Below are 15,098 nucleotides of genomic sequence, written 5' to 3'. Positions count from 1 at the left end.
AGAGAAAAGCGGCCAATGGGACGATCTGGCTTTAAGTCGATTCGATAACAAATGACGAAAACGGACGGATTTCTCAGGTTTTTACTACATATGAACACTTTTCACATTCTCCCGTGCAACGCGGCTGCTAGTCCTCCTTTCATGCAAAACCTTAAGGTCCTAGGTCATGTCCAAGCCACCAAAGCCGGCTAAAAAGTGAATAATGGACATTTAAAACTTGAATTGTACTACTTCTTACTGGCTATTGGTTCAACTTAGAAGCTTCTTCTGTGTTCTACTATGGTGCTTTTAGTGTCTCCGCATACAGCAGCACGAGACATAGCTTTGCAGACGATAAATGTAACCGTTTCAGACAGAAGAGCGGCCAATGTGACGATCTGGCTTTAAGTCGATTCAATAACAAATGAAGAAAACGGACGGATTTCTCAGGTTTTTACTACATATGAACACTTTTCACATTCTCCCGTGCAACGCGGCTGCAAGTACTCCTTTCATGCAAAATCTTAAGGTCCTAGGTCATGTCCAAGCCACCAAAGCCGGCTAAAAAGTGAATAATGGACAACTAAAACTTGAATTGTAATACTTCTTACTGGCTATTGCTTCAACTTAGAAGCTTCTTCTGTGTTATAATATGGTGCTTTTAGTGTCTCCGCGTACCGCAGCACGCGACATAGCTTTGCAGACGATAAATGTAACCGTTTCAGACAGAAGAGCGGCAAAACTGACGATCTGGCTTTAAGTCGATTCGATAACAAATGACGAAAACGGACGGATTTCTCAGGTTTTTACTACATATGAACACTTTTCACATTCTCCCGTGCAACGCGGCTGCAAGTGCTCCTTTCATGCAAAATCGTAAGGTCCTAGGTCATGTCCAAGCCACCAAAGCCGGCTAAAAAGTGAATAATCGACAACTAAATTTTGAATTGTACTACTTCTTACTGGCTATTACTTCAACTTAGAAGCTTCCTCTGTGTTCTACAATGGTGCTTTTAGTGTCTCCGCATACCGCAGCACGCGACATTGCTTTGCAGACGATAAATGTAACCGTTTCAGACAGAAGAGCGGCCAATGAGACGATCTGGCTTTAAGTCGATTCAATAACAAATGACGAAAACGGACGGATTTCTCAGGATTTTACTACATATGAACAGTTTTCAGATTCTCCCGTGCAACGCGGCTGCAAGTCCTCCTTTCATGCAAACTCTTAAGGTCCTACGTCATATCCAAGCCACCAAAGCCGGGTAAAAAGTGAGTAATCGACAAAAAAACTTGAATTTCACTACTTCTTACTGGCTATTGCTTCAACTTAGAAGCTTCTTCTGTGTTCTACTATGGTGCTTTTAGTGTCTCCGCATACCGCAGCACGCGACATAGCTTTGCAGACGATAAATGTAACCGTTTCAGACAGAAGAGCGGCCAATGTGACGATCTGGCTTTAAGTCGATTCAATAACAAATGACGAAAACGGACGGATTTCTCAGGTTTTTACTACATATGAACACTTTTCACATTCTCCCGTGCAACGCGGCTGCAAGTCCTCCATTCATGCAAAATCTTAAGGTCCTAGGTCATGTCCAAGCCACCAAAGCCGGCTAAAAAGTGAATAATGGACAACTAAAACTTGAATTGTACTACTTCTTACTGGCTATTACTTCAACTTAGAAGCTTCTTCTGTGTTCTACTATGGTGCTTTTAGTGTCTCCGCATACCGCAGCACGCGACATAGCTTTGCAGACGATAAATGTAACCGTTTCAGACAGAAGAGCGGCCAAAGTGACGATCTGGCTTTAAGTCGATTCGATAACAAATGACGAAAACGGACGGATTTCTCAGGTTTTTACTACATATGAACACGTTTCACATTCTCCCGTGCGACGCGGCTGCAAGTGCTCCTTTCATGCAAAATCTTAAGGTCCTAGGTCATGTCCAAGCCACCAAAGCAGGCTAAAAAGTGAATAATGGACAACTAAAACTTGAATTGTACTACTTCTTACTGGCTATTACTTCAACTTAGAAGCTTCTTCTGTGTTCTACTATGGTGCTTTTAGTGTCTCCGCATACCGCAGCACGCGACATAGCTTTGCTTCCTCTGTGTTCTACTATGGTGCTTTTAGTGTCTCCGCATACCGCAGCACGCGACATAGCTTTGCAGACGATAAATGTAACCGTCTCAGAGAGAAAAGCGGCCAATGGGACGATCTGGCTTTAAGTCGATTCGATAACAAATGACGAAAACGGACGGATTTCTCAGGTTTTTACTACATATGAACACTTTTCACATTCTCCCGTGCAACGCGGCTGCTAGTCCTCCTTTCATGCAAAACCTTAAGGTCCTAGGTCATGTCCAAGCCACCAAAGCCGGCTAAAAAGTGAATAATGGACATTTAAAACTTGAATTGTACTACTTCTTACTGGCTATTGGTTCAACTTAGAAGCTTCTTCTGTGTACTACTATGGTGCTTATAGTGTCTCCGCATACCGCAGCACGCGACATAGCTTTTCAGACGATAAATGTAACCGTTTCAGAGAGAAGAGAGGCCAATGTGACGATCTAGCTCTAAGTCGGCATGATAACAAATGACGAAAACAGACGGATTTCTCAGGTTTTTACTACATATGAACACTTTTCACATTCTCCCGGCAACGCGGCTGCTAGTCCTCCTTTCATGCAAAATCTTAAGGTCCTATGTCATGTCCAAGCCACCAAAGCCGGCTAAAAAGTGAGTAATCGACAAAAAACTTGAATTGTACTACTTCTTACTGGCTATTGCTTCAACTTAGAAGCTTCTCCTGTGTTCTACTATGGTGCTTTTAGTGTCTCCGCATACAGCAGCACGCGACATAGCTTTGCAGACGATAAATGTAACCGTTTCAGACAGAAGAGCGGCCAATGTGACGATCTGGCTTTAAGTCGATTCAATAACAAATGACGAAAACGGACGGATTTCTCCGGTTTTTACTACATATGAACACTTTTCACATTCTCCCGTGCAACGCGGCTGCAAGTCCTCCTGTCATGCAAAATCTTAAGGTCCTAGGTCATGTCCAAGCTACCAAAGCCGGCTAAAAAGTGAATAATGGACAACTAAAACTTGAATTGTAATACTTCTTACTGGCTATTGCTTCAACTTAGAAACTTCTTCTGTGTTCTACTATAGTGCTTTTAGTGTCTCCGCATACAGCAGCACGCGACATAGCTTTGCAGACGATAAATGTAACCGTTTCAGACAGAAGAGCGGCCAATGAGACGATCTGGCTTTAAGTCGATTCAATAACAAATGACGAAAACGGACGGATTTCTCCGGTTTTTACTACATATGAACACTTTTCACATTCTCCCGTGCAACGCGGCTGCAAGTCCTCCTGTCATGCAAAATCTTAAGGTCCTAGGTCATGTCCAAGCTACCAAAGCCGGCTAAAAAGTGAATAATGGACAACTAAAACTTGAATTGTAATACTTCTTACTGGCTATTGCTTCAACTTAGAAGCTTCTTCTGTGTTCTACTATGGTGCTTTTAGGGTCTCCGCATACCGCAGCACGCGACATAGCTTTGCAGACGATAAATGTAACCGTTTCAGACAGAAGAGCGGCAAAAGGGACGATCTGGCTTTAAGTCGATTCGATAACAAATGACGAAAACGGACGGATTTCTCAGGTTTTTACTACATATGAACACTTTTCACATTCTCCCGGCAACGCGGCTACTAGTCCTCCTTTCATGCAAAATCTTAAGGTCCTATGTCATGTCCAAGCCACCAAAGCCGTCTACAAAAGTGAGTAATCGACAAAAAAAATTGAATTTTACTACTTCTTACTGGCTATTGCTTCAACTTAGAAGCTTCTCCTGTGTTCTACTATGGTGCTTTTAGTGTCTCCGCATACCGCAGCACGCGACATAGCTTTGCAGACGATAAATGTAACCGTCTCAGAGAGAAAAGCGGCCAATGTGACGATCGGGCTTTAAGTCGATTCGATAACAAATGACGAAAACGGACGGATTTCTCAGGTTTTTACTACATATGAACTCTTTTCACATTCTCCCGTGCAACGCGGCTGTTAGTCCTCCTTTCATGCAAAATTTTAAGGTCCTAGGTAAGTCCAAGCCACCAAAGCCGGCTAAAAAGGGAATAATCGACAACTAAAACTTGAATTGTACTACTTCTTACTGGCTATTACTTCAACTTAGAAGCTTCTTCTGTGTTCTACTACGGTGCTTTTAGTGTCTCCGCATACCCCAGCACGCGACATAGCTTTGCAGACGATAAATGTAAGCGTCTCAGAGAGAAAAGCGGCCAATGTGACGATCTGGCTTTAAGTCGATTCGATAACAAATGACGAAAACAGACCGATTTCTCAGGTTTTTACTACATATGAACACTTTTCACATTCTACCGTGCAACGCGGCTGCAAGTCCTCCTTTCATGCAAAATCTTAAGGTCCTAGGTCATGTCAAAGCCACCAAAGCCGGTTAAAAAGTGTATAATGGACAACTAAAACTTGAATTGTACTACTTCTTACTGGCTATTGCTTCAACTTAGAAGCTTCTTCTGTGTTCTACTATGGTGCTTTTAGTGTCTCCGCATACCGCAGCACGCGACATAGCTTTGCAGACGATAAATGTAACCATCTCAGAGAGAAAAGCGGCCAATGTGACGATCTGGCTTTAAGTCGATTCGATAACAAATGACGAAAACTGACGGATTTCTCACGTTTGTACTACATATGAACACTTTTCACATTCTCCCGTGCAACGCGGCTGCTAGTCCTCCTTTCATGCAAAACCTTAAGGTCCTAGGCCATGTCCAAGCCACCAAAGCCGGCTAAAAAATGAATAATGGACATTTAAAACTTGAATTGTACTACTTCTTACTGGCTATTGGTTCAACTTAGAAGCTTCTTCTGTGTACTACTATGGTGCTTATAGTGTCTCCGCATACCGCAGCACGCGACATAGCTTTTCAGACGATAAATGTAACCGTTTCAGAGAGAAGAGAGGCCAATGTGACGATCTGGCTCTAAGTCGGCATGATAACAAATGACGAAAACAGACGGATTTCTCAGGTTTTTACTACATATGAACACTTTTCACATTCTCCCGGCAACGCGGCTGCTAGTCCTCCTTTCATGCAAAATCTTAAGGTCCTATGTCATGTCCAAGCCACCAAAGCCGGCTAAAAAGTGAGTAATCGACAAAAAAACTTGAATTTTACTACTTCTTACTGGCTATTGCTTCAACTTAGAAGCTTCTCCTGTGTTCTACTATGGTGCTTTTAGTGTATCCGCATACCGCAGCACGCGACATAGCTTTGCAGACGATAAATGTAACCGTTTCAGACAGAAGAGCGGCAAAACTGACAATCTGGCTTTAAGTCGATTCGATAACAAATGACGAAAACGGACGGATTTCTCAGGTTTTTACTACATATGAACACTTTTCACATTCTCCCGTGCAACGCGGCTGCAAGTGCTCCTTTCATGCAAAATCGTAAGGTCCTAGGTCATGTCCAAGCCACCAAAGCCGGCTAAAAAGTGAATAATGGACAACTAAATTTTGAATTGTACTACTTCTTACTGGCTATTACTTCAACTTAGAAGCTTCCTCTGTGTTCTACTATGGTGTTAGTGTCTCCGCATACCGCAGCACGCGACATTGCTTTGCAGACGATAAATGTAACCGTTTCAGACAGAAGAGCGGCCAATGAGACGATCTGGCTTTAAGTCGATTAAATAACAAATGACGAAAACGGACGGATTTCTCAGGATTTTACTACATATGAACAGTTTTCAGATTCTCCCGTGCAACGCGGATGCAAGTCCTCCTTTCATGCAAACTCTTAAGGTCCTACGTCATATCCAAGCCACCAAAGCCGGGTAAAAAGTGAATAATCGACAACTAAAACTGGAATTGTACTACTTCTTACTGGCTATTACTTCAACTTAGAAGCTTCTTCTGTGTTCTACTATGGTGCTTTTAGTGTCTCCGCATACCGCAGCACGCGACATAGCTTTGCAGACGATAAATGTAACCGTCTCAGAGAGAAAAGCGGCCAATGTGACGATCGGGCTTTAAGTCGATTCGATAACAAATGACGAAAACGGACGGATTTCTCAGGTTTTTACTACATATGAACTCTTTTCACATTCTCCCGTGCAACGCGGCTGTTAGTCCTCCTTTCATGCAAAATTTTAAGGTCCTAGGTAAGTCCAAGCCACCAAAGCCGGCTAATAACGGGAATAATCGACAACTAAAACTTGAATTGTACTACTTCTTACTGGCTATTACTTCAACTTAGAAGCTTCTTCTGTGTTCTACTACGGTGCTTTTAGTGTCTCCGCATACCCCAGCACGCGACATAGCTTTGCAGACGATAAATGTAAGCGTCTCAGAGAGAAAAGCGGCAAATGTGACGATCTGGCTTTAAGTCGATTCGATAACAAATGACGAAAACAGACGGATTTCTCAGGTTTTTACTACATATGAACACTTTTCACATTCTACCGTGCAACGCGGCTGCAAGTCCTCCTTTCATGCAAAATCTTAAGGTCCTAGGTCATGTCAAAGCCACCAAAGCCGGTTAAAAAGTGAATAATGGACAACTAAAACTTGAATTGTACTACTTCTTACTGGCTATTGCTTCAACTTAGAAGCTTCTTCTGTGTTCTACTATGGTGCTTTTAGTGTCTCCGCATACCGCAGCACGCGACATAGCTTTGCAGACGATAAATGTAACCATCTCAGAGAGAAAAGCGGCCAATGTGACGATCTGGCTTTAAGTCGATTCGATAACAAATGACGAAAACTGACGGATATCTCAGGTTTGTACTACATATGAACACTTTTCACATTCTCCCGTGCAACGCGGCTGCTAGTCCTCCTTTCATGCAAAACCTTAGGGTCCTAGGCCATGTCCAAGCCACCAAAGCCGGCTAAAAAATGAATAATGGACATTTAAAACTTGAATTGTACTACTTCTTACTGGCTATTGGTTCAACTTAGAAGCTTCTTCTGTGTACTACTATGGTGCTTATAGTGTCTCCGCATACCGCAGCACGCGACATAGCTTTTCAGACGATAAATGTAACCGTTTCAGAGAGAAGAGAGGCCAATGTGACGATCTGGCTCTAAGTCGGCATGATAACAAATGACGAAAACAGACGGATTTCTCAGGTTTTTACTACATATGAACACTTTTCACATTCTCCCGGCAACGCGGCTGCTAGTCCTCCTTTCATGCAAAATCTTAAGGTCCTATGTCATGTCGAAGCCACCAAAGCCGGCTAAAAAGTGAGTAATCGACAAAAAAACTTGAATTTTACTACTTCTTACTGGCTATTGCTTCAACTTAGAAGCTTCTCCTGTGTTCTACTATGGTGCTTTTAGTGTATCCGCATACCGCAGCACGTGACATAGCTTTGCAGACGATAAATGTAACCGTTTCAGACAGAAGAGCGGCAAAACTGACGATCTGGCTTTAAGTCGATTCGATAACAAATGACGAAAACGGACGGATTTCTCAGGTTTTTACTACATATGAACACTTTTCACATTCTCCCGTGCAACGCGGCTGCAAGTGCTCCTTTCATGCAAAATCGTAAGGTCCTAGGTCATGTCCAAGCCACCAAAGCCGGCTAAAAAGTGCATAATCGACAACTACATTTTGAATTGTTCTACTTCTTACTGGCTATTACTTCAACTTAGAAGCTTCCTCTGTGTTCTACTATGGTGTTAGTGTCTCCGCATACCGCAGCACGCGACATTGCTTTGCAGACGATAAATGTAACCGTTTCAGACAGAAGAGCGGCCAATGAGACGATCTGGCTTTAAGTCGATTCAATAACAAATGACGAAAACGGACGGATTTCTCAGGATTTTACTACATATGAACAGTTTTCAGATTCTCCCGTGCAACGCGGCTGCAAGTCCTCCTTTCATGCAAACTCTTAAGGTCCTAGGTCATATCCAAGCCACCAAAGCCGGGTAAAAAGTGAATAATCGACAACTAAAACTGGAATTTTACTACTTCTTACTGGCTATTACTTCAACTTAGAAGCTTCTTCTGTGTTCTACTATGGTGCTTTTAGTGTCTCCGCATACCGCAGCACGCGACATAGCTTTGCAGACGATAAATGTAACCGTCTCAGAGAGAAAAGCGGCCAATGTGACGATCGGGCTTTAAGTCGATTCGATAACAAATGACGAAAACGGACGGATTTCTCAGGTTTTTACTACATATGAACTCTTTTCACATTCTCCCGTGCAACGCGGCTGTTAGTCCTCCTTTCATGCAAAATTTTAAGGTCCTAGGTAAGTCCAAGCCACCAAAGCCGGCTAATAACGGGAATAATCGACAACTAAAACTTGAATTGTACTACTTCTTACTGGCTATTACTTCAACTTAGAAGCTTCTTCTGTGTTCTACTACGGTGCTTTTAGTGTCTCCGCATACCCCAGCACGCGACATAGCTTTGCAGACGATAAATGTAAGCGTCTCAGAGAGAAAAGCGGCAAATGTGACGATCTGGCTTTAAGTCGATTCGATAACAAATGACGAAAACAGACGGATTTCTCAGGTTTTTACTACATATGAACACTTTTCACATTCTACCGTGCAACGCGGCTGCAAGTCCTCCTTTCATGCAAAATCTTAAGGTCCTAGGTCATGTCAAAGCCACCAAAGCCGGTTAAAAAGTGAATAATGGACAACTAAAACTTGAATTGTACTACTTCTTACTGGCTATTGCTTCAACTTAGAAGCTTCTTCTGTGTTCTACTATGGTGCTTTTAGTGTCTCCGCATACCGCAGCACGCGACATAGCTTTGCAGACGATAAATGTAACCATCTCAGAGAGAAAAGCGGCCAATGTGACGATCTGGCTTTAAGTCGATTCGATAACAAATGACGAAAACTGACGGATATCTCAGGTTTGTACTACATATGAACACTTTTCACATTCTCCCGTGCAACGCGGCTGCTAGTCCTCCTTTCATGCAAAACCTTAGGGTCCTAGGCCATGTCCAAGCCACCAAAGCCGGCTAAAAAATGAATAATGGACATTTAAAACTTGAATTGTACTACTTCTTACTGGCTATTGGTTCAACTTAGAAGCTTCTTCTGTGTACTACTATGGTGCTTATAGTGTCTCCGCATACCGCAGCACGCGACATAGCTTTTCAGACGATAAATGTAACCGTTTCAGAGAGAAGAGAGGCCAATGTGACGATCTGGCTCTAAGTCGGCATGATAACAAATGACGAAAACAGACGGATTTCTCAGGTTTTTACTACATATGAACACTTTTCACATTCTCCCGGCAACGCGGCTGCTAGTCCTCCTTTCATGCAAAATCTTAAGGTCCTATGTCATGTCGAAGCCACCAAAGCCGGCTAAAAAGTGAGTAATCGACAAAAAAACTTGAATTTTACTACTTCTTACTGGCTATTGCTTCAACTTAGAAGCTTCTCCTGTGTTCTACTATGGTGCTTTTAGTGTATCCGCATACCGCAGCACGTGACATAGCTTTGCAGACGATAAATGTAACCGTTTCAGACAGAAGAGCGGCAAAACTGACGATCTGGCTTTAAGTCGATTCGATAACAAATGACGAAAACGGACGGATTTCTCAGGTTTTTACTACATATGAACACTTTTCACATTCTCCCGTGCAACGCGGCTGCAAGTGCTCCTTTCATGCAAAATCGTAAGGTCCTAGGTCATGTCCAAGCCACCAAAGCCGGCTAAAAAGTGCATAATCGACAACTACATTTTGAATTGTTCTACTTCTTACTGGCTATTACTTCAACTTAGAAGCTTCCTCTGTGTTCTACTATGGTGTTAGTGTCTCCGCATACCGCAGCACGCGACATTGCTTTGCAGACGATAAATGTAACCGTTTCAGACAGAAGAGCGGCCAATGAGACGATCTGGCTTTAAGTCGATTCAATAACAAATGACGAAAACGGACGGATTTCTCAGGATTTTACTACATATGAACAGTTTTCAGATTCTCCCGTGCAACGCGGCTGCAAGTCCTCCTTTCATGCAAACTCTTAAGGTCCTAGGTCATATCCAAGCCACCAAAGCCGGGTAAAAAGTGAATAATCGACAACTAAAACTGGAATTCTACTACTTCTTACTGGCTATTACTTCAACTTAGAAGCTTCTTCTGTGTTCTACTATGGTGCTTTTAGTGTCTCCGCATACCGCAACACGCGACATAGCTTTGCAGACGATAAATGTAACCGTCTCAGAGAGAAAAGCGGCCAATGTGACGATCGGGCTTTAAGTCGATTCGATAACAAATGACGAAAACGGACGGATTTCTCAGGTTTTTACTACATATGAACTCTTTTCACATTCTCCCGTGCAACGCGGCTGTTAGTCCTCCTTTCATGCAAAATTTTAAGGTCCTAGGTAAGTCCAAGCCACCAAAGCCGTCTAAAAACGGGAATAATCGACAACTAAAACTTGAATTGTACTACTTCTTACTGGCTATTACTTCAACTTAGAAGCTTCTTCTGTGTTCTACTACGGTGCTTTTAGTGTCTCCGCATACCCCAGCACGCGACATAGCTTTGCAGACGATAAATGTAAGCGTCTCAGAGAGAAAAGCGGCCAATGTGACGATCTGGCTTTAAGTCGATTCGATAACAAATGACGAAAACAGACGGATTTCTCAGGTTTTTACTACATATGAACACTTTTCACATTCTCCCGGCAACGCGGCTGCTAGTCCTCCCTTCATGCAAAATCTTAAGATCCTATGTCATGTCCAAGCCACCAAAGCCGGCAAAAAAGTGAGTAATCGACAAAAAAACTTGAATTTTACTACTTCTTACTGGCTATTGCTTCAACTTAGAAGCTTCTTCTGTGTTCTACTATGGTGCTTTTAGTGTCTCCGCATACCGCAGCACGCGACATAGCTTTGCAGACGATAAATGTAACCGTTTCAGACAGAAGAGCGGCCAATGTGACGATCTGGCTTTAAGTCGATTCAATAACAAATGACGAAAACGGACGGATTTCTCAGGTTTTTACTACATATGAACACTTTTCACATTCTCCCGTGCAACGCGGCTGCAAGTCCTCCATTCATGCAAAATCTTAAGGTCCTAGGTCATGTCCAAGCCACCAAAGCCGGCTAAAAAGTGAATAATGGACAACTAAAACTTGAATTGTACTACTTCTTACTGGCTATTACTTCAACTTAGAAGCTTCTTCTGTGTTCTACTATGGTGCTTTTAGTGTCTCCGCATACCGCAGCACGCGACATAGCTTTGCAGACGATAAATGTAACCGTTTCAGACAGAAGAGCGGCCAAAGTGACGATCTGGCTTTAAGTCGATTCGATAACAAATGACGAAAACGGACGGATTTCTCCGGTTTTTACTACATATGAACACGTTTCACATTCTCCCGTGCGACGCGGCTGCAAGTGCTCCTTTCATGCAAAATCTTAAGGTCCTAGGTCATGTCCAAGCCACCAAAGCAGGCTAAAAAGTGAATAATGGACAACTAAAACTTGAATTGTACTACTTCTTACTGGCTATTGCTTCAACTTCGAAGCTTCTTCTGTGTTCTACTATGGTGCTTTTAGTGTCTCCGCATACCGCAGCACGCGACGTAGCTTTGCAGACGATAAATGTAACCATTTCAGAGAGAAAAGCGGCCAATGTGACGATCTGGCTTTAAGTCGATTCGATAACAAATGACGAAAATGGACGGATTTCTCAGGTTTTTACTACATATGAACACTTTTCACATTCTCCCGTGCAACGCGTCTGCTAGTCCTCCTTTCATGCAAAACCTTAAGGTCCTAGGTCATGTCCAAGCCACCAAAGCCGGCTAAAAAGTGAATAATGGACAATTAAAACTTGAATTGTACTACTTCTTACTGGCTATTGCTTCAACTTAGAAGCTTCTTCTGTGTACTACTATGGTGCTTATAGTGTCTCCGCATACCGCAGCACGCGACATAGCTTTTCAGACGATAAATGTAACCGTTTCAGAGAGAAGAGAGGCCAATGTGACGATCTGGCTGTAAGTTGACATGATAACAAATGACGAAAACAGACGGATTTCTCAGGTTTTTACTACATATGAACACTTTTCACATTCTCCCGGCAACGCGGCTGCTAGTCCTGCTTTCATGCAAAATCTTAAGGTCCTATATCATGTCCAAGCCACCAAAGCCGCCTAAAAAGTGAGTAATCGACAAAAAAAACTTGAATTGTACTACTTCTTACTGGCTATTGCTTCAACTTAGAAGCTTCTCCTGTGTTCTACTATGGTGCTTTTAGTGTCTCCGCATACCGCAGCACGCGACATAGCCTTGCAGACGATAAATGTAACCGTTTCAGACAGAAGAGCGGCCAATGTGACGATCTGGCTTTAAGTCGATTCAATAACAAATGACGAAAACGGACGGATTTCTCAGGATTTTACTACATATGGACAGTTTTCACATTCTCCCGTGCAACGCGGCTGCAAGTCCTCCTTTCATGCAAACTCTTAAGGTCCTAGGTCATGTCCAAGCCACCAAAGCCGGGTAAAAAGTGAATAATCGACAACTAAAACTGGAATTGTACTACTTCTTACTGGCTATTACTTCAACTTAGAAGCTTCTTCTGTGTTCTACTATGGTGCTTTTAGTGTCTCCGCATACCGCAGCACGCGACATAGCTTTGCAGACGATAAATGTAACCATCTCAGAGAGAAAAGCGGCCAATGTGACGATCTGGCTTTAAGTCGATTCGATAACAAATGACGAAAACTGACGGATTTCTCAGTTTGTACTACATATGAACACGTTTCACATTCTCCCGTGCGACGCGGCTGCAAGTGCTCCTTTCATGCAAATTCTTAAGGTCCTAGGTCATGTCCAAGCCACCAAAGCCGGCTAAAAAGTGAAAAATGGACAACTAAAACTTGAATTGTACTACTTCTTACTGGCTATTACTTCAACTTAGAAGCTTCTTCTGTGTTCTACTATGGTGCTTTTAGTGTCTCCGCATACCGCAGCACGCGACATAGCTTTTCAGACGATAAATGTAACCGTCTCAGAGAGAAAAGCGGCCAATGTGACGATCGGGCTTTAAGTCGATTCGATAACAAATGACGAAAACGGACGGATTTCTCAGGTTTTTACTACATATGAACACTTTTCACTTTCTCCCGTGCAACGCGGATGTTAGTCCTCCTTTCATGCAAAATTTTAAGGTCCTAGGTCATGTCCAAGCCACCAAAGCCGGCTAAAAAGTGAATAATCGACAACTAAAACTTGAATTGTACTACTTCTTACTGGCTATTACTTCAACTTAGAAGCTTCTTCTGTGTTCTACTACGGTGCTTTTAGTGTCTCCGCATACCCCAGCACGCGACATAGCTTTGCAGACGATAAATTTAACCGTCTCAGAGAGAAAAGCGGCCAATGTGACGATCTGGCTTTAAGTCGATTCGATAACAAATGACGAAAACAGACGGATTTCTCAGATTTTTACTACATATGAACACTTTTCACATTCTACCGTGCAACGCGGCTGCAAGTCCTCCTTTCATGCAAAATCTTAAGGTCCTAGGTCATGTCAAAGCCACCAAAGCCGGTTTAAAAGTGAATAATGGACAACTAAAACTTGAATTGTACTGCTTCTTACTGGCTATTGCTTCAACTTAGAAGCTTCTTCTGTGTTCTACTATGGTGCTTTTAGTGTCTCCGCATACCGCAGCACGCGACATAGCTTTGCAGACGATAAATGTAACCATCTCAGAGAGAAAAGCGGCCAATGTGACGATCTGGCTTTAAGTCGATTCGATAACAAATGACGAAAACTGACGGATTTCTCAGGATTGTACTACATATGAACACTTTTCACATTCTCCCGTGCAACGCGGCTGCTAGTCCTCCTTTCATGCAAAACCTTAAGGTCCTAGGTCATGTCCAAGCCACCAAAGCCGGCTAAAAAGTGAATAATGGACATTTAAAACTTGAATTGTACTATTTCCTACTGGCTATTGGTTCAACTTAGAAGCTTCTTCTGTGTACTACTATGGTGGTTATAGTGTCTCCGCATACCGCAGCACGCGACATAGCTTTTCAGACGATAAATGTAACCGTTTCAGAGAGAAGAGAGGCCAATGTGACGATCTGGATCTAAGTCGGCATGATAACAAATGACGAAAACAGACGGATTTCTCAGGTTTTTACTACATATGAACACTTTTCACATTCTCCCGGCAACGCGGCTACTAGTCCTCCTTTCATGCAAAATCTTAAGGTCCTATGTCATGTCCAAGCCACCAAAGCCGGCTAGAAAGTGAGTAATCGACAAAAAAACTTGAATTGTACTACTTCTTACTGGCTATTGCTTCAACTTAGAAGCTTCTCCTGTGTTCTACTATGGTGCTTTTAGTGTCTCCGCATACCGCAGCACGCGACATAGCTTTGCAGACGATAAATGTAACCGTTTCAGACAGAAGAGCGGCCAATGTGACGATCTGGCTTTAAGTCGATTCAATAACAAATGACGAAAACGGACGGATTTCTCAGGTTTTTACTACATATGAACACTTTTCACATTCTCCCGTGCAACGCGGCTGCAAGTCCTCCTTTCATGCAAAATCTTAAGGTCCTAGGTCATGTCCAAGCCACCAAAGCCGGCTAAAAAGTGAATAATGGACAACTAAAACTTGAATTGTAATACTTCTTACTGGCTATTGCTTCAACTTAGAAGCTTCTTCTGTGTTCTACTATGGTGCTTTTAGTGTCTCCGCATACCGCAGCACGCGACATAGCTTTGCAGACGATAAATGTAACCGTTTCAGACAGAAGAGCGGCCAATGTGACGATCTGGCTTTAAGTCGATTCAATAACAAATGACGAAAACGGACGGATTTCTCAGGATTTTACTACATATGAACACGTTTCACATTCTCCCGTGCAACGCGGCTGCAAGTCCTCCTTTCATGCAAACTTTTAAGGTCCTAGGTCATGTCCAAGCCACCAAAGCCGGGTAAAAAGTGAATAATCGACAACTAAAACTGGAATTGTACTACTTCTTACTGGCTATTACTTCTACTTAGAAGCTTCTTCTGTGTTC

Source organism: Schistocerca gregaria, unplaced genomic scaffold (assembly GCF_023897955.1).
Source record: "Schistocerca gregaria isolate iqSchGreg1 unplaced genomic scaffold, iqSchGreg1.2 ptg000343l, whole genome shotgun sequence".
Taxonomy (NCBI): domain Eukaryota; kingdom Metazoa; phylum Arthropoda; class Insecta; order Orthoptera; family Acrididae; genus Schistocerca; species Schistocerca gregaria.
Note: the sequence above shows the minus strand (reverse complement) of the source record.